This window comes from Cryptomeria japonica, unplaced genomic scaffold, assembly GCF_030272615.1.
Source record: "Cryptomeria japonica unplaced genomic scaffold, Sugi_1.0 HiC_scaffold_88, whole genome shotgun sequence".
NCBI classification, from domain to species: Eukaryota; Viridiplantae; Streptophyta; class Pinopsida; order Cupressales; family Cupressaceae; genus Cryptomeria; species Cryptomeria japonica.
In genome coordinates this window covers 272,501-297,500 of record NW_026728910.1, presented here as the reverse complement: position 1 = coordinate 297,500, position 25,000 = coordinate 272,501, and the positions used below count along the sequence as shown (strand labels likewise).

Here is a 25,000-nt window from a genome sequence, read left to right as displayed (position 1 = left end):
CCCGGGTGCGCACCTCGCGTGCACCTTGGTGCGCACACCTTGGCTGGGTTGCGCGCCCTGGTGGGCACCATGGTGCGCACCAAGGAGCGCTCCGAAGTGTGCTCCAAGGTGCGGCGTGCACGAAGTCGGAGCCCGGTTTGCCCCGGGTGCGCACCTCGCGTGCACCTTCGCCGCGGTGGGCACCATGGCGTGCACGAAGTCGGAGCCCGGTTTGCCCCGGGTGCGCACCTCGCGTGCACCTTCGCCGGGGTGGGCACCTTGGTGTGCAGACCTTGGCTGGGTTGCGCGCCCTGGTGGGCACCATGGTGCGCACCAAGGAGCGCTCCGAAGTGTGCTCCAAGGTGCGGCCTGCACGAAGTCGGAGCCCGGTTTGCCCCGGGTGTGCACCTCGGGTGGGCACCTTGGTGCGCATGCCTTGCCTGGGCTGCGCACCAGGGCGGGCTCAAGATGGCACCCGCGTTCCTTTTTTTTCACTATCTTTCAAAACGGAAATTTTAAAATCTCATTTTTTTTTGCCTTTTTCTGGAAATTAGTGAAGGCAGCGCATCAAAGGTGCGCACCTCGCTGCCCACCACGGTGCGCAACGCCGGTGGGCACCCGGGAGTGCTTCGAAGTGTGCTCCAAGGTGCTGCGTGCACGTTGTCGGAGCCCGGTTTGCCCCGGGTGCGCACCTCGCGTGCACCTTCGTCGGGGTGGGCACCTTGGCTGGGTTTGCCCCGGCTGCGCTCCGAAGCGGGGTTATTGGAGCGCCGCCTCTTTTTTTGTCGGAGCGTTTGGTGGGGTTTCTCGCATTGGCTCTTCCGAGGCCCGGTTGCCACCCTGGCGCGCACGAAGTCGGAAGTAGGGTTAATTGCCCGGGTGCGCACCTTTGCCAGGGTGGGCACCTTACCTGGGCTGCGCACCAGGGCGGGCTCAAGATGGCACGCGCGTTCCGTTTTTTTCACTATCTTTCAAAACGGAAATTTTAAAATCTCCTTTTTTTTTTGCCTTTTCTGGAAATTAGTGAAGGCAGCGCATCAAAGGTGCGCACCTCGCTGCCCACCTTGGTGTGCTCTGAGGTGCGCACCCGGGAGCGCTACGAAGTGTGCTCCAAGGTGCGGCGTGCACGTTGTCGGAGCCCGGTTTGCCCCGGGTGCGCACCTCGCCTGCACCTTGGCCGGGGTGGGCACCTTGGCTGGGTTTGCCCAGGGTGCGCTCCGAAGCGGGGTTACTGGAGCGCCCCCTCTTTTTTTGTCAGAGCGTTTGGTGGGGTTTCTCGCATTGGCTCTTCCCAGGCCCGGTTGTTGGGTGCGCTCCCACCCTGGCGCGCGCGAAGTTGGAAGTTGGGTTAATTGCCCGGGCGCGCACCTTCGCCAGGGTGGGCACCTTGGTGCGCACACCTTGGCTGGGCTGCGCACCAGGGCGGGCTCAAGATGGCACCAGCATTCCCTTTTTCTCACTATCTTTCAAAACGGAAATTTTAAAATCTCGTTTTTTTTTTGCCTTTTATGGAAATTAGTGAAGGCATCGCATCAAAGGTGCGCACCTCGCTGCCCACCTTGGTGTGCTCCGAGGTGCCCACCACGGTGCGCAACGCCGGTGCGAACCCGGGAGCGCCCCGATGTGTGCTCCAAGGTGCGGCGTGCACGAAGTCGGACCCCGGTTTGCCCCGGGTGCGCACCTCGCGTGCACCTTGGTGCGCACACCTTGGCTGGGTTGCGCGGCCTGGTGGGCACCATGGTGCGCACCAAGGAGCGCTCCGAAGTGTGCTCCAAGGTGCGGCGTGCACGAAGTCGGAGCCCGGTTTGCCCCGGGTACGCACCTCGCGTGCACCTTCGCCGGGGTGGGCACCTCGGCTGGGTTGCGCGCCCTGGTGCGCACCAAGGAGCGCTCCGAAGTGTGCTCCAAGGTGCGGCGTGCACGAAGTCGGAGCCCGGTTTGCCCCGGGTGCGCACCTTCGCCGCGGTGCGCACCATGGCGTGCACGAAGTCGGAGCCCGGTTTGCCCCGGGTGCGCACCTCGCGTGCACCTTCGGCGGGGTTGCGCGCCCTGGTGGGCACCATGGTGCGCACCAAGGAGCGCTCCGAAGTGTGCTCCAAGGTGCGGCGTGCACGAAGTCGGAGCCCGGTTTGCCCCGGGTGCGCACCTCGCGTGCACCTTCGGCGGGGTTGCGCGCCCTGGTGGGCACCATGGTGCGCACCAAGGAGCGCTCCGAAGTGTGCTCCAAGGTGCGGCGTGCACGAAGTCGGAGCCCGGTTTGCCCCGGGTGCGCACCTCGCGTGCACCTTCGCCGCGGTGGGCACCATGGCGTGCACGAAGTCGGAGCCCGGTTTGCCCCGGGTGCGCACCTCGCGTGCACCTTCGCCGGGGTGGGCACCTCGGCTGGGTTGCGCGCCCTGGTGCGCACCAAGGAGCGCTCCGAAGTGTGCTCCAAGGTGCGGCGTGCACGAAGTCGGAGCCCGGTTTGCCCCGGGTGCGCACCTCGCGTGCACCTTCGCCAGGGTGGGCACCTCGGTGCGCACACCTTCTCAATGTTTTCTTGCCTTTTCTGGAAATTGGTGAAGGCAGCGCATCAAAGGTGCGCACCTCGGTGTGCTCCGAGGTGCGAACCCGAGAGCGCTCCGAGGTGCCCACGAAGTCGAAAGTCGGGTTAATTGCATTGTTTTCCCCGGGTGCGCTCCGAGGTGCGCAACATCGGCGCGCACCAAGGAGGGCTCCGAAGTGTGCTCCAAGGTGCGCACGATGGCGTGCACCTCTGGTGCGCACGATTCGGAGCTCGGTTTGACCGGGGTGCGCACACCTTGGCTGGGTTGCGCACCTTTTGTGCGCTCCAAGGTGCGCACGAAGTCGGAGCTCGGTTTGCCCCGGGTGCGCACCTTCGCCAGGGTGCGCACCTTGATGCGCACGCCTTGGCTGGGCTGCGCACCTTGGTGGGCGCCATGGTGCGCACCTTTCGTGCGCTCCAAGGTGCGCACGAAGTCGGAGCTCGGTTTGCCCCGGGTGCGCACCTTGGTGGGCGCCATGGTGCACTCCGAGGTGCCCAAGATTGGTGCGCACCAAGGAGCGCTCCGAAGTGCGCTCCAAGGTGCGCGCGAAGTCGAAAGTTGGGTTAATTGTCCGGTTTGCCTCGGGTGCGCACCTTGCGTGCACCTTCGCCAGGGTGGGCGCCTTGGTGCGCACACCTTGGCTGGGCTGCGCACACCTTGGCACCCGCGTTTCCTTCATTTTAAATTTTTTTTTTTTACAATCTCTCAAGTGGGAAATTCTATAATCTCAACTTTTTTTGCCTTTTCAGGAAACTTTTGAATGGAGCGCATCATTGGTGCGCTCCGAAGTGTGCTCCAAAGCTCTCTCCAGCTGCGTGCACCTGCCCCGGCCGCGCACCCGGCCCCGCCCAGCTTCGCTCACCTGTCCCGGGCGTCTGGTGCGGAACCTTAGAGTAAGAAACATCACCGTGCACCTTGGCCAACGTGCGCGACTCGACCGAGCGCGCACTGGCCGAGGTGCACACCGATTTCACCTGGGTGCGCGCGCAGCACCTCGGGCGCACCGGGGTGCGCGCACAACGCCCGGGTTGCACCGTGGCCTGTGTGCTCGGGGCGCCTCGGGTGCGCGCTCGGTGTCGCCCCCGCGCGCGCGGTAGTGCGGGCAGCGCACCCCGGCCCGGCCCGGCCCCGACGAGAACGCAAACGGGCAAAAGGTTTATTCAAATAGCATTGCGACGCCCGGCGAAAAACTAAAAAAGGGTGCAACACCGGGACTTCCCGGGAGGTCACCCATCCCAGTACTACTCCGGCCCAAGCGCGCTTAACTGCGGAGTTCTGATGGGATCCGGTGCACTAACGCTGGTATGATCGCACCCGTTATGAGCTTGTCGCAGTGTGTACTTAGCAAACCGCGACCCACGTGCGAATCCACCCCGGCCACCCACCCCCGTCGAGGTGCACACCCTCCCTCGCGAAGTGCGCCCCGTTCGCCAAGTGTGAGCCCTGCCCGGGTGCGCGCACCTTGCTAGGGCGTCGGGTGTGCACCCGGCCCGGCCTACGTGCGTGCACCTGGAGGGGGCGTCGTGTGCGTGCAGTGTCCCGTCTGCAACGCGGTGCCCACACACCACCTCGGGCGCAACGACCTGCGCTCACATGTGGGCCGAGTGCACCTTGGTGCATGTTCGGGGCGCCTCGGGTGCACGCTCGATCTTGCCCCGGTGCACCAAGGCGCTCGGTTTGCCCCGGGTGCGCACTTGGTGCAAGGTGGGCACCCAAAATAGGGATCAAGCACCAAAACACAAGTTTCGGGATGCAAAATGGGACCCAAGGACCACAAATGCGTTCCAAGACCCATGATGGGTCCACGAGAACAAAAATGTGTTCCGAGACTTAATAAACAAATATTGGGTTTTAGGAGAAGAAACATGCTCTGATGCCCAAAACGAGAATCGACCCCGAAAAGGCCACAGGCCAAAAGTGGGATGCGAGACAAAAAAAAATGGGACCCGAGGACCAAAATTGGGTTCCCAGGTCGAAGACAGGGCAACCGGACAAGAAACGACCTCTAAGGCTCGAAATGAGTCCCGGCGACTAAAACTTGACAAGAAGCACCCATCAGGCACCCAACTCGACACCCATGGGATGCCGACCCACCCGGGCTTCCACCTAGCACACCTTGGCACCCACCCACCCTCGCACCCAACCTCGCACCCAACTTAGCACCTTTGAACCCACATTGGCACTCACCCTGACCCTGGCACCTTGGAACCCACATTGGCACTCACCTTGACCCTGGCACCCACCTTTGCACTCACCTTGGGACCCACCCTGGCTCCCACCTCGGCACCCACCCAGACACCCACCTTGGTTCCTTGGCACCCACCTTGGATCCTTGGCACCCACCCCGACACCCACCTTGGCACGCAACTTGGCTACTTGCCACCCATCTTGGCTCCTTGACGCCCACCCCGACAACCACCCCGTGACCTACCCTGGCTAGGGTTGGTGCACACCCACCCTGGTGCCCACCTTGGCACCCACCCTATGACCCACCTTGGCACGCACCTTAGTACCCACCCCGTTACCCACCCTAGGACCCACCCCGTGACCCACCTTGGCCAGGGTGGGTGCCTTGGTGCGCACAACTTGCCTGGGCTGCACACCAGGGCGGGCTCAAGATGGCACCCGCGTTCCGTTTTTTTCACTATCTTTCAAAACGGAAATTTTAAAATCTCATTTTTTTCTTTTTTTTGCCTTTTCTGGAAATTAGTGAAGGCAGCGCATCAAAGGTGCGCAATGCTGGTGCGAACCCGGGAGCGCTCCGATGTGTGCTCCAAGGTGCGGCGTGCACGAAGTCCGAGCCCGGTTTGCCCCGGGTGCGCACCTCGCGTGCACCTTCGCCGGGGTGAGCACCTTGGCTGGGTTGCGCGCCCTGGTGCGTACCAAGGAGCGCTCTGAAGTGTGCTCCAAGGTGCGGCGTGCACGAAGTCGGAGCCCGGTTTGCCCCGGGTGTGCACCTCGGGTGCGCACCTCGCGTGCACCTTCGCTGCGGTGGGCACCTTGGCTGGGTTGCGCGCCTTGGTGGGCACCATGCAGTGCACGAAGTCGGAGCCCGGTTTGCCCCGGGCGCGCACCTCCGCCAGGGTGGGCACCTTGGTGCGCACAACTTGCCTGGGCTGCGCACCAGGAAGGGCTCAAGATGGCACCCGCGTTCCGTTTTTTTCACTATCTTTCAGAACGGAAATTTTAAAATATCGTTTTTTTTTGCCTTTTCTGGAAATTAGTGAAGGCAGCGCATCAAAGGTGCGCAACGCTGGTGCGAACCTGGGAGCGCTCCGATGTGTGCTCCAAGGTGCGGCGTGCACAAAGTCGGAGCCCGGTTTGCCCCGGGTGCGCCCTGGTGGGCACCATGGTGCGCACCAAGGAGCGCTCCGAAGTGTGCTCCAAGGTGCGGCCTGCACGAAGTCGGAGCCCGGTTTGCCCCGGGTGTGCACCTCGGGTGGGCACCTTGGTGCGCATGCCTTGCCTGGGCTGCGCACCAGGGCGGGCTCAAGATGGCACCCGCGTTCCTTTTTTTTCACTATCTTTCAAAACGGAAATTTTAAAATCTCATTTTTTTTTGCCTTTTTCTGGAAATTAGTGAAGGCAGCGCATCAAAGGTGCGCACCTCGCTGCCCACCACGGTGCGCAACGCCGGTGGGCACCCGGGAGTGCTTCGAAGTGTGCTCCAAGGTGTTGCGTGCACGTTGTCGGAGCCCGGTTTGCCCCGGGTGCGCACCTCGCGTGCACCTTCGTCGGGGTGGGCACCTTGGCTTGGTTTGCCCCGGCTGCGCTCCGAAGCGGGGTTATTGGAGCGCCGCCTCTTTTTTTGTCGGAGCGTTTGGTGGGGTTTCTCGCATTGGCTCTTCCGAGGCCCGGTTGCCACCCTGGCGCGCACGAAGTCGGAAGTAGGGTTAATTGCCCGGGTGCGCACCTTTGCCAGGGTGGCACCTTACCTGGGCTGCGCACCAGGGCGGGCTCAAGATGGCACGCGCGTTCCGTTTTTTTCACTATCTTTCAAAACGGAAATTTTAAAATCTCCTTTTTTTTTTGCCTTTTCTGGAAATTAGTGAAGGCAGCGCATCAAAGGTGCGCACCTCGCTGCCCACCTTGGTGTGCTCTGAGGTGCGCACCCGGGAGCGCTACGAAGTGTGCTCCAAGGTGCGGCGTGCACGTTGTCGGAGCCCGGTTTGCCCCGGGTGCGCACCTCGCCTGCACCTTGGCCGGGGTGGGCACCTTGGCTGGGTTTGCCCAGGGTGCGCTCCGAAGCGGGGTTACTGGAGCGCCCCCTCTTTTTTTGTCAGAGAGTTTGGTGGGGTTTCTCGCATTGGCTCTTCCCAGGCCCGGTTGTTGGGTGCGCTCCCACCCTGGCGCGCGCGAAGTTGGAAGTTGGGTTAATTGCCCGGGCGCGCACCTTCGCCAGGGTGGGCACCTTGGTGCGCAAACCTTGGCTGGGCTGCGCACCAGGGCGGGCTCAAGATGGCACCAGCATTCCCTTTTTCTCACTATCTTTCAAAACGGAAATTTTAAAATCTCGTTTTTTTTTTGCCTTTTATGGAAATTAGTGAAGGCATCGCATCAAAGGTGCGCACCTCGCTGCCCACCTTGGTGTGCTCCGAGGTGCCCACCACGGTGCGCAACGCCGGTGCGAACCCGGGAGCGCCCCGATGTGTGCTCCAAGGTGCGGCGTGCACGAAGTCGGACCCCGGTTTGCCCCGGGTGCGCACCTCGCGTGCACCTTGGTGCGCACACCTTGGCTGGGTTGCGCGGCCTGGTGGGCACCATGGTGCGCACCAAGGAGCGCTCCGAAGTGTGCTCCAAGGTGCGGCGTGCACGAAGTCGGAGCCCGGTTTGCCCCGGGTGCGCACCTTCGCCGCGGTGGGCACCATGGCGTGCACGAAGTCGGAGCCCGGTTTGCCCCGGGTGCGCACCTCGCGTGCACCTTCGCCGGGGTGGGCACCTCGGCTGGGTTGCGCGCCCTGGTGCGCACCAAGGAGCGCTCTGAAGTGTGCTCCAAGGTGCGGCGTGCACGAAGTCGGAGCCCGGTTTGCCCCGGGTGTGCACCTCGCGTGCACCTTCGCTGCGGTGGGCACCTTGGCTGGGTTGCGCGCCTTGGTGGGCACCATGCAGTGCACGAAGTCGGAGCCCGGTTTGCCCCGGGCGCGCACCTCCGCCAGGGTGGGCACCTTGGTGCGCACAACTTGCCTGGGCTGCGCACCAGGAAGGGCTCAAGATGGCACCCGCGTTCCGTTTTTTTCACTATCTTTCAGAACGGAAATTTTAAAATATCGTTTTTTTTTGCCTTTTCTGGAAATTAGTGAAGGCAGCGCATCAAAGGTGCGCAACGCTGGTGCGAACCTGGGAGCGCTCCGATGTGTGCTCCAAGGTGCGGCGTGCACGAAGTCGGACCCCGGTTTGCCCCGGGTGCGCACCTCGCGTGCACCTTGGTGCGCACACCTTGGCTGGGTTGCGCGCCCTGGTGGGCACCATGGTGCGCACCAAGGAGCGCTCCGAAGTGTGCTCCAAGGTGCGGCGTGCACGAAGTCGGAGCCCGGTTTGCCCCGGGTGCGCACCTCGCGTGCACCTTCGCCGCGGTGGGCACCATGGCGTGCACGAAGTCGGAGCCCGGTTTGCCCCGGGTGCGCACCTCGCGTGCACCTTCGCCGGGGTGGGCACCTTGGTGTGCAGACCTTGGCTGGGTTGCGCGCCCTGGTGGGCACCATGGTGCGCACCAAGGAGCGCTCCGAAGTGTGCTCCAAGGTGCGGCCTGCACGAAGTCGGAGCCCGGTTTGCCCCGGGTGTGCACCTCGGGTGGGCACCTTGGTGCGCATGCCTTGCCTGGGCTGCGCACCAGGGCGGGCTCAAGATGGCACCCGCGTTCCTTTTTTTTCACTATCTTTCAAAACGGAAATTTTAAAATCTCATTTTTTTTTGCCTTTTTCTGGAAATTAGTGAAGGCAGCGCATCAAAGGTGCGCACCTCGCTGCCCACCACGGTGCGCAACGCCGGTGGGCACCCGGGAGTGCTTCGAAGTGTGCTCCAAGGTGCTGCGTGCACGTTGTCGGAGCCCGGTTTGCCCCGGGTGCGCACCTCGCGTGCACCTTCGTCGGGGTGGGCACCTTGGCTGGGTTTGCCCCGGCTGCGCTCCGAAGCGGGGTTATTGGAGCGCCGCCTCTTTTTTTGTCGGAGCGTTTGGTGGGGTTTCTCGCATTGGCTCTTCCGAGGCCCGGTTGCCACCCTGGCGCGCACGAAGTCGGAAGTAGGGTTAATTGCCCGGGTGCGCACCTTTGCCAGGGTGGGCACCTTACCTGGGCTGCGCACCAGGGCGGGCTCAAGATGGCACGCGCGTTCCGTTTTTTTCACTATCTTTCAAAACGGAAATTTTAAAATCTCCTTTTTTTTTTGCCTTTTCTGGAAATTAGTGAAGGCAGCGCATCAAAGGTGCGCACCTCGCTGCCCACCTTGGTGTGCTCTGAGGTGCGCACCCGGGAGCGCTACGAAGTGTGCTCCAAGGTGCGGCGTGCACGTTGTCGGAGCCCGGTTTGCCCCGGGTGCGCACCTCGCCTGCACCTTGGCCGGGGTGGGCACCTTGGCTGGGTTTGCCCAGGGTGCGCTCCGAAGCGGGGTTACTGGAGCGCCCCCTCTTTTTTTGTCAGAGCGTTTGGTGGGGTTTCTCGCATTGGCTCTTCCCAGGCCCGGTTGTTGGGTGCGCTCCCACCCTGGCGCGCGCGAAGTTGGAAGTTGGGTTAATTGCCCGGGCGCGCACCTTCGCCAGGGTGGGCACCTTGGTGCGCACACCTTGGCTGGGCTGCGCACCAGGGCGGGCTCAAGATGGCACCAGCATTCCCTTTTTCTCACTATCTTTCAAAACGGAAATTTTAAAATCTCGTTTTTTTTTTGCCTTTTATGGAAATTAGTGAAGGCATCGCATCAAAGGTGCGCACCTCGCTGCCCACCTTGGTGTGCTCCGAGGTGCCCACCACGGTGCGCAACGCCGGTGCGAACCCGGGAGCGCCCCGATGTGTGCTCCAAGGTGCGGCGTGCACGAAGTCGGACCCCGGTTTGCCCCGGGTGCGCACCTCGCGTGCACCTTGGTGCGCACACCTTGGCTGGGTTGCGCGGCCTGGTGGGCACCATGGTGCGCACCAAGGAGCGCTCCGAAGTGTGCTCCAAGGTGCGGCGTGCACGAAGTCGGAGCCCGGTTTGCCCCGGGTACGCACCTCGCGTGCACCTTCGCCGGGGTGGGCACCTCGGCTGGGTTGCGCGCCCTGGTGCGCACCAAGGAGCGCTCCGAAGTGTGCTCCAAGGTGCGGCGTGCACGAAGTCGGAGCCCGGTTTGCCCCGGGTGCGCACCTTCGCCGCGGTGCGCACCATGGCGTGCACGAAGTCGGAGCCCGGTTTGCCCCGGGTGCGCACCTCGCGTGCACCTTCGGCGGGGTTGCGCGCCCTGGTGGGCACCATGGTGCGCACCAAGGAGCGCTCCGAAGTGTGCTCCAAGGTGCGGCGTGCACGAAGTCGGAGCCCGGTTTGCCCCGGGTGCGCACCTCGCGTGCACCTTCGGCGGGGTTGCGCGCCCTGGTGGGCACCATGGTGCGCACCAAGGAGCGCTCCGAAGTGTGCTCCAAGGTGCGGCGTGCACGAAGTCGGAGCCCGGTTTGCCCCGGGTGCGCACCTCGCGTGCACCTTCGCCGCGGTGGGCACCATGGCGTGCACGAAGTCGGAGCCCGGTTTGCCCCGGGTGCGCACCTCGCGTGCACCTTCGCCGGGGTGGGCACCTCGGCTGGGTTGCGCGCCCTGGTGCGCACCAAGGAGCGCTCCGAAGTGTGCTCCAAGGTGCGGCGTGCACGAAGTCGGAGCCCGGTTTGCCCCGGGTGCGCACCTCGCGTGCACCTTCGCCAGGGTGGGCACCTCGGTGCGCACACCTTCTCAATGTTTTCTTGCCTTTTCTGGAAATTGGTGAAGGCAGCGCATCAAAGGTGCGCACCTCGGTGTGCTCCGAGGTGCGAACCCGAGAGCGCTCCGAGGTGCCCACGAAGTCGAAAGTCGGGTTAATTGCATTGTTTTCCCCGGGTGCGCTCCGAGGTGCGCAACATCGGCGCGCACCAAGGAGGGCTCCGAAGTGTGCTCCAAGGTGCGCACGATGGCGTGCACCTCTGGTGCGCACGATTCGGAGCTCGGTTTGACCGGGGTGCGCACACCTTGGCTGGGTTGCGCACCTTTTGTGCGCTCCAAGGTGCGCACGAAGTCGGAGCTCGGTTTGCCCCGGGTGCGCACCTTCGCCAGGGTGCGCACCTTGATGCGCACGCCTTGGCTGGGCTGCGCACCTTGGTGGGCGCCATGGTGCGCACCTTTCGTGCGCTCCAAGGTGCGCACGAAGTCGGAGCTCGGTTTGCCCCGGGTGCGCACCTTGGTGGGCGCCATGGTGCACTCCGAGGTGCCCAAGATTGGTGCGCACCAAGGAGCGCTCCGAAGTGCGCTCCAAGGTGCGCGCGAAGTCGAAAGTTGGGTTAATTGTCCGGTTTGCCTCGGGTGCGCACCTTGCGTGCACCTTCGCCAGGGTGGGCGCCTTGGTGCGCACACCTTGGCTGGGCTGCGCACACCTTGGCACCCGCGTTTCCTTCATTTTAAATTTTTTTTTTTTACAATCTCTCAAGTGGGAAATTCTATAATCTCAACTTTTTTTGCCTTTTCAGGAAACTTTTGAATGGAGCGCATCATTGGTGCGCTCCGAAGTGTGCTCCAAAGCTCTCTCCAGCTGCGTGCACCTGCCCCGGCCGCGCACCCGGCCCCGCCCAGCTTCGCTCACCTGTCCCGGGCGTCTGGTGCGGAACCTTAGAGTAAGAAACATCACCGTGCACCTTGGCCAACGTGCGCGACTCGACCGAGCGCGCACTGGCCGAGGTGCACACCGATTTCACCTGGGTGCGCGCGCAGCACCTCGGGCGCACCGGGGTGCGCGCACAACGCCCGGGTTGCACCGTGGCCTGTGTGCTCGGGGCGCCTCGGGTGCGCGCTCGGTGTCGCCCCCGCGCGCGCGGTAGTGCGGGCAGCGCACCCCGGCCCGGCCCGGCCCCGACGAGAACGCAAACGGGCAAAAGGTTTATTCAAATAGCATTGCGACGCCCGGCGAAAAACTAAAAAAGGGTGCAACACCGGGACTTCCCGGGAGGTCACCCATCCCAGTACTACTCCGGCCCAAGCGCGCTTAACTGCGGAGTTCTGATGGGATCCGGTGCACTAACGCTGGTATGATCGCACCCGTTATGAGCTTGTCGCAGTGTGTACTTAGCAAACCGCGACCCACGTGCGAATCCACCCCGGCCACCCACCCCCGTCGAGGTGCACACCCTCCCTCGCGAAGTGCGCCCCGTTCGCCAAGTGTGAGCCCTGCCCGGGTGCGCGCACCTTGCTAGGGCGTCGGGTGTGCACCCGGCCCGGCCTACGTGCGTGCACCTGGAGGGGGCGTCGTGTGCGTGCAGTGTCCCGTCTGCAACGCGGTGCCCACACACCACCTCGGGCGCAACGACCTGCGCTCACATGTGGGCCGAGTGCACCTTGGTGCATGTTCGGGGCGCCTCGGGTGCACGCTCGATCTTGCCCCGGTGCACCAAGGCGCTCGGTTTGCCCCGGGTGCGCACTTGGTGCAAGGTGGGCACCCAAAATAGGGATCAAGCACCAAAACACAAGTTTCGGGATGCAAAATGGGACCCAAGGACCACAAATGCGTTCCAAGACCCATGATGGGTCCACGAGAACAAAAATGTGTTCCGAGACTTAATAAACAAATATTGGGTTTTAGGAGAAGAAACATGCTCTGATGCCCAAAACGAGAATCGACCCCGAAAAGGCCACAGGCCAAAAGTGGGATGCGAGACAAAAAAAAATGGGACCCGAGGACCAAAATTGGGTTCCCAGGTCGAAGACAGGGCAACCGGACAAGAAACGACCTCTAAGGCTCGAAATGAGTCCCGACGACTAAAACTTGACAAGAAGCACCCATCAGGCACCCAACTCGACACCCATGGGATGCCGACCCACCCGGGCTTCCACCTAGCACACCTTGGCACCCACCCACCCTCGCACCCAACCTCGCACCCAACTTAGCACCTTTGAACCCACATTGGCACTCACCCTGACCCTGGCACCTTGGAACCCACATTGGCACTCACCTTGACCCTGGCACCCACCTTTGCACTCACCTTGGGACCCACCCTGGCTCCCACCTCGGCACCCACCCAGACACCCACCTTGGTTCCTTGGCACCCACCTTGGATCCTTGGCACCCACCCCGACACCCACCTTGGCACGCAACTTGGCTACTTGCCACCCACCTTGGCTCCTTGACGCCCACCCCGACAACCACCCCGTGACCTACCCTGGCTAGGGTTGGTGCACACCCACCCTGGTGCCCACCTTGGCACCCACCCTATGACCCACCTTGGCACGCACCTTAGTACCCACCCCGTTACCCACCCTAGGACCCACCCCATGACCCACCTTGGCCAGGGTGGGTGCACCCACCCTGGTGCCCACCTTGGCACCCACCCATCCTAGCACCCAGCCTGTGACCGGGCTTGGAACCCAACCTTGCACCCGCACCCGTCTTGGCCAGTGTGGGTGCGCACCCATCCTGGCACCCACGTTGTGACACACCCTTTAACCCACGCACCCTAGCACCCACGTTGGCACCCACCTTGGAACCCAACCTAGCAACTTGGCACCCACCCCGTGACCCACCTTGGCATCCACCATAGCAGTCGCCGACTTGGCACCCACCTCGGCACCCACCTTGACACTTGTGGACCCACCTTGCCACTCACCCTAGCATCGACCCATCCTAGCACCCACCCTGGCACCTTTGCACCCTAGCACTCACCCATCCTAGCACCTAACCTGTGACCCACCTTGACACTCACCCTCGCACCCACCTTGGAACCCAACCTAGCACCCACCCACCCTGACACCAACCCTAGCACCTACCCACCCTTGCACCCACCCTGTGACCCATCTTGGCACCCACCCATCCTACCACTCAACCTATCACCCACCTTCTCACCCACCTTGGCATCCACCTTAGCACCCACCCACACTGGCACCTTGGCACCCACCTCGGGCAAGGTGGGTGCACACCCACCCTGGCACCCAATTTAGAACCCACCGAGCATGTTACCCACCTTGGCACCCACATTGCAGCCCACCCTAGTACCCACCCTATGACCCACATTGGCATCCACACCCTAGCACCCAGGCACCTCGACACCCGCCTTGACACCCACCCTAGCACTGAACCTGTGACCCACCTTGGAACTCACCCTAGAACCCACCCACCCTGTGAACCACCTTGGCATCCACCTTAGCACCCACCCACCTTGGCACCCACTCTAGCACTCACCCATCCTAACACCCAACTTGTTACCCACCTTGGCACCCGCCCTCGCGTCCACCTTGAAACCCACCCTAGCACCCACCCACGCAGGAGCCCACCTTGGCACCCAACCTAACACCCACGCATCCTGGCACCCAACTTGTGACCCACCTTGGAACCCACCCTAGTACCCACCTTTGAACCCACTATATCACCAACCCACCTTGGCACCCACCCTATGACCCTCTTTGGAATCCACCCTAGCACGCACCCACCCTGGCACCCACCATGGAGCGCACCCTAGCACCCACCCACCTCGGCACGCACCTCAACACCCACCTTGGTGTGCGCACTGCGCCAACCTCTCAAAGACCCTATGTGGTGCGCTCCAAAGTGTACACCTTTGGTGCGCTCCAAGGTGCGCACCTTTGGTGCACACCGAGGTGCACACCAAAGTGTCCACCGAGGTGAGCACCAAAGTGCACTCCAGGGTGCACACCAAGGCGTGCACCTTTGGTGCGGTCAATGCAAACGAATTCGGAAGTTGGGGTCGATGTCCTAATCGCTGCTGCAGACTACACGTATGAGAATCGGACAAATAGCTTTATATAGGGGAGGTGTTGCGTTTGATGGGTCGACTCCCCTGGTTGTGTGCACTGCACCAACTTCAAAGACCCTGTCTTGTTTAAGAAGTCAAAAGTTGGGGTGGATGTCCTAATCATTGCTGCAGTCTACGCATGTATGAGAATCAGACAAATAGCTTATATAGGGGAGGTGTTGCATTCGGTGGGTTGACTCCCCTGGTTGTGCGCACTGCGCCAACCTCAAAGACCCCGCATAGCAGAAGAAGTCGGAAGTCGGATTTTGGTGAGCACCAAGGCGTGCACCTTTGGTGCGGTCAACGCAGACGAATTCAGAAGTTGGGGTGGATGTCCTAATCGTTGTTGCAGGCTACACATGTATGAGAATCAGACAAATAGCTTATATAGGGGAGGTGTTGGGTTTGATGGGTCAACTCCCTTGGTTGTGCGCATTACGCCAACCTCAAAGACCTTGTTTTCGTTAAGAAGTCAAAAGTTGGGGTCAATGTCCTAATGGCTCCTGCAGGCTACACATGTATGAGAATCGGACAAATAGCTTATATAGGGGAGGTGTTGGGTTTGATGGGTCGACTCCCCTGGTTGTGCGCATTACGTCAACCTCAAAGACCTTGTTTTCGTTAAGAAGTCAAAAGTTGGGGTCGATGTCCTAATTGCTCCTGTAGACTACACATGTATGAGAATCAGACAAATAGCTTATATAGGGGAGGTGTTGGGTTTGATGGGTTGACTCCCCTAGTTGTTCGCATTACACCAACCTCAAAGACCTTGTTTTCGTTTAGAAGCCGAAAGTTGGGGTCGATGTCCTAATTGCTCCTGCAGGCTACGCATGTATGAGAATCAGACAAATAGCTTATATAGGGGAGGTGTTGGGTTTGATGGGTCGACTCCCCTGGTTGTGCGCATTGCGCCAACCTCAAAGACCCTGCATTGCGGATGAAGTCGAAAGTCAGAGTTTGGTGTGCTACAAGGTGTGGTCGAAGGTGCTCACCTAGGTGTGCACCTTTGGAGCACAGGAAAAGTGCCCTCCAAAAGTGCGCACCTTTGGAGTGCACAAAAGTGCCCTCCAAAAGTGCGCACCTTTGGAGCGCAGAAAAGTGCCCTCCAAAAAGTGCCCTCCAAAAGTGCGCACCTTTGGAGCGCAGAAAAGTGCCCTCCAAAAAGTGCCCTCCAAAAGTGCGCACCTTTGGAGCGCAGAAAAGTGCCCTCCAAAAAGTGCCCTCCAAAAGTGCGCACCTTTGGAGCGCAGAAAAGTGCCCTCCAAAAAGTGCCCTCCAAAAGTGCGCACCTTTGGAGCGCAGAAAAGTGCCCTCCAAAAAGTGCCCTCCAAAAGTGCGCACCTTTGGAGCGCAGAAAAGTGCCCTCCAAAAAGTGCCCTCCAAAAGTGCGCACCTTTGGAGCGCAGAAAAGTGCCCTCCAAAAAGTGCCCTCCAAAAGTGCGCACCTTTGGAGCGCAGAAAAGTGCCCTCCAAAAAGTGCCCTCCAAAAGTGCGCACCTTTGGAGCGCAGAAAAGTGCCCTCCAAAAAGTGCCCTCCAAAAGTGCGCACCTTTGGAGCGCAGAAAAGTGCCCTCCAAAAAGTGCCCTCCAAAAGTGCGCACCTTTGGAGCGCAGAAAAGTGCCCTCCAAAAAGTGCCCTCCAAAAGTGCGCACCTTTGGAGCGCAGAAAAGTGCCCTCCAAAAGTGCGCACCTTTGGAGCGCACAAAAGTGCCCTCCAAAAGTGCGCACTTTTGGTGCGCACCAAGGCGCTGGTTCGGTCGTTGCAGGCGAGTTCGGAAGTTGGGGTCGATGTCCTGAGCGGAGGTGCAAACTACACAGGTGTCGGAATCGGACAAATAGCTTATATAGGGGAGGTGTATGCTTCGATGGGTCGACTCCCCAGGTTGAGCGCACCGCGCCAACCTCAAAGACCCTACGGTATGGATGAAGTCGGAAGTTGGGTCCGATGACCGATTCGATTAGTAGGTATGCTCATGAGGTCGGAATTTGGGTCCGATGACCTGCCATGTGCAGGAAGGCGAATGTTGACACTGTGCGTTGCAAGGTGCACACCAAGGCGCTGGTGCGGTCTTTTTAGTCGAGTTCGGAAGTTGGGGTCGATGTCCTGATCGGAGGTGCAAGCTACACAGGTGTGGGAATCGGACAAATAGCTTATATAGGGGAGGTGTATGCTTCGTTGGGTCGACTCCCCGGGTTGAGCGCACCGCGCCAACCTCAAAGACCCTACGGTATGGATGAAGTCGGAAGTTGGGTCCGATGACCGATTCGATATGTAGGCATACTCGCGAGGTCGGAATTTGGGTCCGATGACCTGCCACGTGCAGGAAGGCGAATGTTGGCACTGTGCGTTGCAAGGTGCGCACCAAGGCGCTGGTTCGGTCGTTGGAGGCGAGTTCGGAAGTTGGGGTCGATGTCTTGATCGGAGGTGCAAACTACACAGGTGTGGGAATCGGACAAATAGCTTATATAGGGGAGGTGTATGCTTCGTTGGGTCGACTCCCCGGGTTGAGCGCACCGCGCCAACCTCAAAGACCCTACGGTATGGATGAAGTCGGAAGTTGGGTCCGATGACCGATTCGATATGTAGGCATACTCGCGAGGTCGGAATTTGGGTCCGATGACCTGCCATGTGCAGGAAGGCGAATGTTGGGACTGTGCGTCGCAAGGTGCGCACCAAGGCGCTGGTGCCGTCGTTGCAGTCGAGTTCGGAAGTTGGGGTCGATGTCCTGGTCAGAGGTGCAAACTACACAGGTGTGGGAATCGGACAAATAGCTTATATAGGGGAGGTGTATGCTTCGATGGGTCGACTCCCTGGGTTGAGCGCACCGCGCCAACCTCAAAGACCCTACAGTATGGATGAAGTCGGAAGTTGGGTCCGATGACCGATTCGATACGTAGGCATATTGGCGAGGTCTGAATTTGTGTCCGATGACCTGCCATGCGCAGGAAGGCGGAATTTGGGTCCGATGACCGAGTTGATGGCGTGCCATGCGCAGAAAGGCGGAATTTGGGTCCGATGACCGAGTTGATGTTGATGGCCCGCCATGCACAGGAAGGCGGAATTTGGGTCCGATGACCGATTTGAAGGCGTGCCATACGCAAAAAGGCGGAGTTTGGGTCCGATGACCGAGTTGATATTGATGGCCCGCCATGCGCAGGAAGGCGGAATTTGGGTCCGATGACCTGACATACGCATGGAGTCCGACTCGGGGGCCGATGTTCGATTCGATGACTTGCATTGTGGGTAAAGTCGGAAGTTGTGGTCTTTGACCCGATTCGATGACCAGACTTCGGCTGCTTGAGAATCGGACAAATAACTTATATAGGGGAGGTAGTGTTCTCGAGCATCCTCCCCCCGTGCCCGTTTATGTCGATTGATGCTGGTGCTCGACTGGTTGGAGCGCTCGGATGCAAAAATCTTGCACCAGGATTTATCGATTGTGATGGACACGGCAAGTCTCCTGATTGCTATGCAGGAGCTCATCGTGAATCTCTATGCGGCCTTGGTATGGACTCGACCTGCGGAATGGTTCGGCAATGGTAGTCGCTCCAACACGTCCTTGCAATGGCCACAGAGGTGATTCGACTAGAGCTCCAGTCTAGCTTTTGGGTTGCTTGGCGGACTGGTATAGCCGCGATCGAGTTCCGGCCATGAACGTTTTAGATAGCTCTTGGGCTTTCTGGGACGGAAGTCGGAAGTTTGGGCTGTTGTCCGATTTGATGACCATTCTTCGGATGTGTGAGAATCGGACAAATAACTTATATAGGGGACTGTGTTGTCTCACGCAGCCCCCTCCGTGCCCCTCTATCTCGACCGATGTTGGTGCTTGAAAGGGTTGGGATCGCTCGGATTTATAAACGTGCACCACCATTTGTCGAGTGTGAGGGACGCGGCAGGTCTCCTAAATGCTATGCGGGCGCTCTCTGAGAATCTCTATCCGGCCTCGACACAGACTAGTCTTGCTGAATGGTTTGGCACTGGTAGTCGATCCAACACGTCGTTGTTGTGGCCGCCTAGGCGATTCGATTCGAGCCCCCGTCTAGCTTTTGGGTTGCTTGGCGGATTTTGCCCTATCCGCAAGTGAGCTCGGTCCCTAAACGTTCGAGAAACCCGATTGCTATGCGCCGACTCTCTTTCTTGCGAGCCTCCATCTAGCTTTTGGGTCTCTACGGAACGGAAGTCGGAATCTGGGACCGTTGTTTGATTCGACGAGGCAGACTACGGTTGTGCGAGAATCGGACAAATAACTTATATAGGGGAGGTGTTGACTGGAGCATTCTCCCCCGTGCCCCTCTAACTCGACCAATGCTGGCGCTCGAACGGTGGTAGCGCTCGGATTTTCATTGAGCGCCAGCATTGGTCGATTTAGAGGGGCATGCGAGATTCCCGAATGCTATGCGAGGGCTCTAACGGAAATGTCTATTGGTTTCGGTATGGATGCAATTGCGAGTGGTTCGGCAAAGGTAGTCGTTCCGATGCGTCCATGTCGTGGCCAAATCGATAATTCGATTTGAGCCCTCGTATAGCATTTGGGTCTCTCGATGTGATTCCGCATTCCAGTCCCTTTGGGCACTGCTTGAGCCGCATCCCAGGGGGTTCCCTTCCCAATAATCTGCCTCGCAACCCGATTGCTATGCGGTGAGGCTCCTCGGCCGCCTCGGAACTATCTGTGTATCAGACGCATCGCGGGATAAGGGGTTGGCAACGGTAGTCGCCCCAAGCGCGTCCGATGCTTGGACCATTCCGAGGCGGCCCTGAAGCCTCTTCCGTCTAGCCGTTGGGTCCTTCTCGCCGCATCCCTCGCCTCGCACCCCGATTGCTATGCGGTGAGGCTCCTCGGCCGCCTCGGAACTATCTGTGTATCGGACGCGTCGCGGGATAAGGGGTTGTCACTGGTAGTCGCCCCAAGCGCGTCCGATGCTTGGACCATTCCGAGGCGGCCCTGAAGCCTCTTCCGTCTAGCCGTTGGGTCCTTCTCGCCGCATCCCTCGCCTCGCACCCCGATTGCTATGCGGTGAGGCTCCTCGGCCGCCTCGGAACTATCTGTGTATCGGACGCGTCGCGGGATAAGGGGTTGTCATTGGTAGTCGCCCCAAGCGCGTCCGATGCTTGGACCATTCCGAGGCGGCCCTGAAGCCTCTTCCGTCTAGCCGTTGGGTCCTTCTCGCCGCATCCCTCGCCTCGCACCCCGATTGCTATGCGGTGAGGCTCCTCGGCCGCCTCGGAACTATCTGTGTATCGGACGCGTCGCGGGATAAGGGGTTGTCACTGGTAGTCGCCCCAAGCGCGTCCGATGCTTGGACCATTCCGAGGCGGCCCTGAAGCCTCTTCCGTCTAGCCGTTGGGTCCTTCTCGCCGCATCCCTCGCCTCGCACCCCGATTGCTATGCGGTGAGGCTCCTCGGCCGCCTCGGAACTATCTGTGTATCGGACGCGTCGCGGGATAAGGGGTTGTCACTGGTAGTCGCCCCAAGCGCGTTCGATGCTTGGACCATTCCGAGGCGGCCCTGAAGCCTCTTCCGTCTAGCCGTTGGGTCCTTCTCGCCGCATCCCTCGCCTCGCACCCCGATTGCTATGCGGTGAGGCTCCTCGGCCGCCTTGGAACTATCTGTGTATCGGACGCGTCGCGGGATAAGGGGTTGTCACTGGTAGTCGCCCCAAGCGCGTCCGATGCTTGGACCATTCCGAGGCGGACCCGAAGCCTCTTCCGTCTAGCCGTTGGGTCCTTCTCGCCGCATCCTTCGCCTCGCACCCCGATTGCTATGCGGTGAGGCTCCTCGGCCGCCTCGGAACTATCTGTGTATCGGACGCGTCGCGGGATAAGGGGTTGTCACTGGTAGTCGCCCCAAGCGCGTCCGATGCTTGGACCATTCCGAGGCGGACCCGAAGCCTCTTCCGTCTAGCCGTTGGGTCCTTCTCGCCGCATCCCTCGCCTCGCACCCCGATTGCTATGCGGTGAGGCTCCTCGGCCGCCTTGGAACTATCTGTGTATCGGACGCGTCGCGGGATAAGGGGTTGTCACTGGTAGTCGCCCCAAGCGCGTCCGATGCTTGGACCATTCCGAGGCGGACCCGAAGCCTCTTCCGTCTAGCCGTTGGGTCCTTCTCGCCGCATCCCTCGCCTCGCACCCCGATTGCTATGCGGTGAGGCTCCTCGGCCGCCTTGGAACTATCTGTGTATCGGACGCGTCGCGGGATAAGGGGTTGTCACTGGTAGTCGCCCCAAGCGCGTCCGATGCTTGGACCATTCCGAGGCGGACCCGAAGCCTCTTCCGTCTAGCCGTTGGGTCCTTCTCGCCGCATCCCTCGCCTCGCACCCCGATTGCTATGCGGTGAGGCTCCTCGGCCGCCTTGGAACTATCTGTGTATCGGACGCGTCGCGGGATAAGGGGTTGTCACTGGTAGTCGCCCCAAGCGCGTCCGATGCTTGGACCATTCCGAGGCGGCCCCGAAGCCTCTTCCGTGTAGCCGTTGGGTCGTTCTCGCCGCATCCCTCGCCTCGCACCCCGATTGCTATGCGGTGAGGCTCCTCGGCCGCCTTGGAACTATCTGTGTATCGGACGCGTCGTGGGATAAGGGGTTGTCACTGGTAGTCGCCCCAAGCGCGTCCGATGCTTGGACCATTCCGAGGCGGCCCCGAAGCCTCTTCCGTGTAGCCGTTGGGTCCTTCTCGCCGCATCCCTCGCCTCGCACCCCGATTGCTATGCGGTGAGGCTCCTCGGCCGCCTTGGAACTATCTGTGTATCGGACGCGTCGCGGGATAAGGGGTTGTCACTGGTAGTCGCCCCAAGCGCGTCCGATGCTTGGACCATTCCGAGGCGGACCTGAAGCCTCTTCCCTCTAGCCGTTGGGGCTTTCTCGCCGCATCCCTCGCCTCGCACCCTGATTGCTATGCTGTGAGGCTCCTCGGCCGCCTTGGAACTATCTGTGTATCGGACGCATCGCGGGATAAGGGGTTGGCAGTGGTAGTCGCCCCAAGCGCATCCGATGCTTGGACCATTCCGAGGCGGCCCTGCAGCCTCTTCCGTCTAGCCGTTGGGGCCATCTCGCCGCATCCCCCACCTCGCACCACGATTGCTATGCGGTGAGGCTCCTTGGCCGCCTCGGAACTATCTGTGTATCGGACGCATCGCGGGATAAGGGGTTGTCACTGGTAGTCGCCCCAAGCGCGTCCGATGCTTGGACTATTCCGAGGCGGCCCTGCAGCCTCTTCCGTCTAGCCGTTGGGGCCATCTCGCTGCATCCCCCACCTCCTCGGCCGCCTCGGAACTATCTGTGTATCGGACGCATCGCGGGATAAGGGGTTGGCAGTGGTAGTCGCCCCAAGGGCGTCCGATGCTTGGACTATTCCGAGGCAGCCCTGCAGCCTCTTCCGTCTAGCCTTTGGGGCCATCTCGCCGCATCCCTCGCCTCGCACCCCGATTGCTATGCGGTGAGGCTCCTCGGCCGCCTGGGAACTATCTTCGTATCGGACGCATCGCGGGATAAGGGGTTGTCACTGGTAGTCGCCCCAAGCGCGTCCGATGCTTGGACTATTCCGAGGCGGCCCTGTGGCCTCTTCCGTCTAGCCGTTGGGGCCATCTCGCCGCATCCCCCACCTCGCACCCCGATTGCTATGCGGTGAGGCTCTTCGGCCGCCTTGGAACTATCTTCGTATCGGACGCATCGCGGGATAAGGGGTTGTCACTGGTAGTGGCCCCAAGCGCGTCCGATGCTTGGACTATTCCGAGGCGGCCCTGCAGCCTCTTCCGTCTAGCCGTTGGGGCCATCTCGCCGCATCCCCCACCTCGCACCCCGATTGCTATGCGGTGAGGCTCCTCGGCCGCCTTGGAACTATCTTCGTATCGGACGCATCGCGGGATAAGGGGTTGTCACTGGTAGTCGCCCCAAGCGCGTCCGATGCTTGGACTATTCCGACGCGGCCCTGTGGCCTCTTCCGTCTAGCCGTTGGGGCCATCTCGCCGCATCCCCCACCTCGCACCCCGATTGCTATGCGGTGAGGCTCCTCGGCCGCCTTGGAACCATCTTCGTATCGGACGCATCGCGGGATAGGGGGCTGTCACTGGTAGTCGCCCCAAGCGTGTCCGATGCTTGGACCATTCCTAGGCGGCCCTGAAGCCTCTTCCGTCTAGCCGTTGGGGCCTTCCCGCCCCATCCCTCGCCTCGCACCCCCGATTGCTATGCGGTGAGGCTCCTCGGCCGCCTTGGAACCATCTGTGTATCGGACGCATCGCGGGATAAGGGGTTGGCACTGGCAGTCGCCCCAAGCGCGTCCGATGCTTGGACCATTCCGAGGTGGCCCTGAAGCCTCTTCCGTCTAGCCGTTGGGGCCTTCCCGCCCCATCCCTCGCCTCGCACCCCGATTGATATGCGGTGAGGCTCCTCGGCCGCCTTGGAACTATCTGTGTATCGGACGCATCGCGGGATAAGGGGTTGGCACTGGTAGTCGTCCCAATCGCATCCGATGCTTGGACCATTCCGAGGCGGCCCTGCAGCCTCTTCCGTTTAGCCGTCGGGGCCTTCCCGCCGCATCCCTCGCCTCGCATCCCGATTCCTATGCGGTGAGTCTTCTCGGCCGCCGCGGAACTATACCTGTTATTGCTACTGCATCCTTCGGCTGGTAACCTCCTCTGCCGCCTTGGAACGTTCTCTTTGTCGGACGCGTCGCGGGATAAGGGGTTGGCACTGGTAGTCGCCCCAAGCGCGCCCGATGCATAGACCGCTCCGAGTCGACCTTGCTTTCAGCCTCTCACATGCATAGACCTCTCTGAGTCGACCCTGCAGCCTCTCACGTTTAGCCTTTGGAATCTCGCCTCACAACATGATTGCTATCCTTGATGCATCCCTTGCCTCGAGCCCTGATTGCTTTCTTGGCTGCATCCCTCCTCTCCTCACAGCCCGGTTGTCATCACTGCTTCATCCGTCGCTTCATGCATTCTGGCTGCTGGGCCCTTCCCACCGCACACCTCGATTGCTATCTCTTCTGCATCACACACCCCGATTGCTATCTCTGCTACATCCCTCGGCTCTCACTTCTGCATCCTTCGCCTCACACCTCGATTGCTATCAATGCTGCATCCGTAACCTCACACCCCGATTGCTATGCGGGGAGGCTCCTTGGCCGCCTTGGAAATTTCTGTGTGTCGGACGCACCGCGGGATAAGGGGTTGGCACTGGTAGTCGCCCCAAGTGCGCCCGATTCTTAGACCGCTTCGAGGTGACCTCGTAGCCTCTTTCGTCCAGGCTTCCTGCCTTCAACGCCCTTTTTACACCTCGATTGCTATGCGCGGGCTCGTTGGCGTCTATCACCTCTCTGCGAAGAGTGGCACGATGATTGTTGGGGTAAATCGTAGCAGTCCGATCTCTGGCCTTGGGCCATTGTGAGGGCTGATCGATTTCCTGTGCGCATCTCGTGTTCGCCCAGTAACAGACTCGACGACTTGTAATCGGTCTTGTTCCCGATTGTTCCTGGAGGTAGTCTTCGGAACTCTTGGATTTGACCTGTCACTCGAACTGTCCTCTTCCGAGGATGCTTGTGTGTGTGTGCTTGTGCCATTTCCTTGGCGGTATTAACGAGATATTAAAGAGCGGAGTGAGCGCCTCGCCCAGCTATGTTTGGGGCTCTCACTCCCTTACCCGGTGTGCGACCGCTTTGCACGTAGGTTGCGGAGCATCGCGACTCTTTCGATGTTTGGCGGTTGTCTTCCGGTGATGCGTTGGTCCCGAAGTGCACGTTACTAGCATTTCTGCCATTGTTCTCGATCTTTGGCACGTTCCTTCGTTGCAATTGGATATATATCTCCGTTTATACGCGCAGGCTTCTCCCGCCTATTCAGCGCTGTCCCACTCTCAGCACTCTCGTGGTCTCCTTGGCTTCTCTCTCCCGTGAGCGAGCTCTCTTCTCGAGTCTTTTCCATGTCCCATGGAGGTTGCCTTGCGAAATTCGGGCACACAAACGTGACCGGATAAGAGCGGAATTGCCTATGAGGAGAAGCTCACCTTAGGGAGCAGCAATGCCGAGTGTTTCGACAGAGGGTAGAGGGGGCGTTGTTTGGGCGGTTGCACAAAAGAGTGCTACGTTTGCACTGAAGGTTGCTTCTTCGTCTCCGACGAACTCTTCGAGGCAAAAAAGCTTGTTTACGGGGTCGAGGTGGGACTGTTCGTGCGAGTTGCGCCACCAAAAGTGCGTAGGGGGCATATACCTGGGAAATGGATGTCTCTGAGTGGCCTTACTCGGTCGCGTGCACGGTGCATTCTCTAACGGCAGGACTGTCGCGAGCATGTGCGGTTCGGATGTTTTCGGGTAAAGGGTTCCGTACGGGATGTTCTTCCCAGGCTCCTGTGAACCGAGACTCTGCATCGTCATGCTCCGGCTCCCGTGGGTGCTTCATGCCTCGTCGAGCTGTTTGTCGTGGACGATTAAGGCCGAGGCCTTCCTTCGAGAGGGGAATTGTTCAGGCTGGTCGAGGCGGGATTGTTCGTGCGGGGTGCACCACCAAAAGTGCGTAGGGGGCATATGCCTGGGAAATGGAT

The 25,000-nt window shown here is 60.6% G+C and overlaps 2 non-coding genes across 2 annotated transcripts; both read right to left on the bottom strand.

The window, feature by feature from the left end:
* Window positions 1–3,722: 3,722 nt before the first annotated feature.
* Window positions 3,723–3,841, bottom strand: LOC131864536 (5S ribosomal RNA). The gene has a single exon (XR_009363303.1). It is a non-coding gene; the product is annotated as a 5S ribosomal RNA (ribosomal RNA).
* A 7,804-nt stretch (window positions 3,842–11,645) lies between these two features.
* LOC131864535 (5S ribosomal RNA) lies at window positions 11,646–11,764 on the bottom strand. Its single transcript, XR_009363302.1, has one exon. It is a non-coding gene; the product is annotated as a 5S ribosomal RNA (ribosomal RNA).
* Between the last annotated feature and the right edge of the window lie 13,236 nt (window positions 11,765–25,000).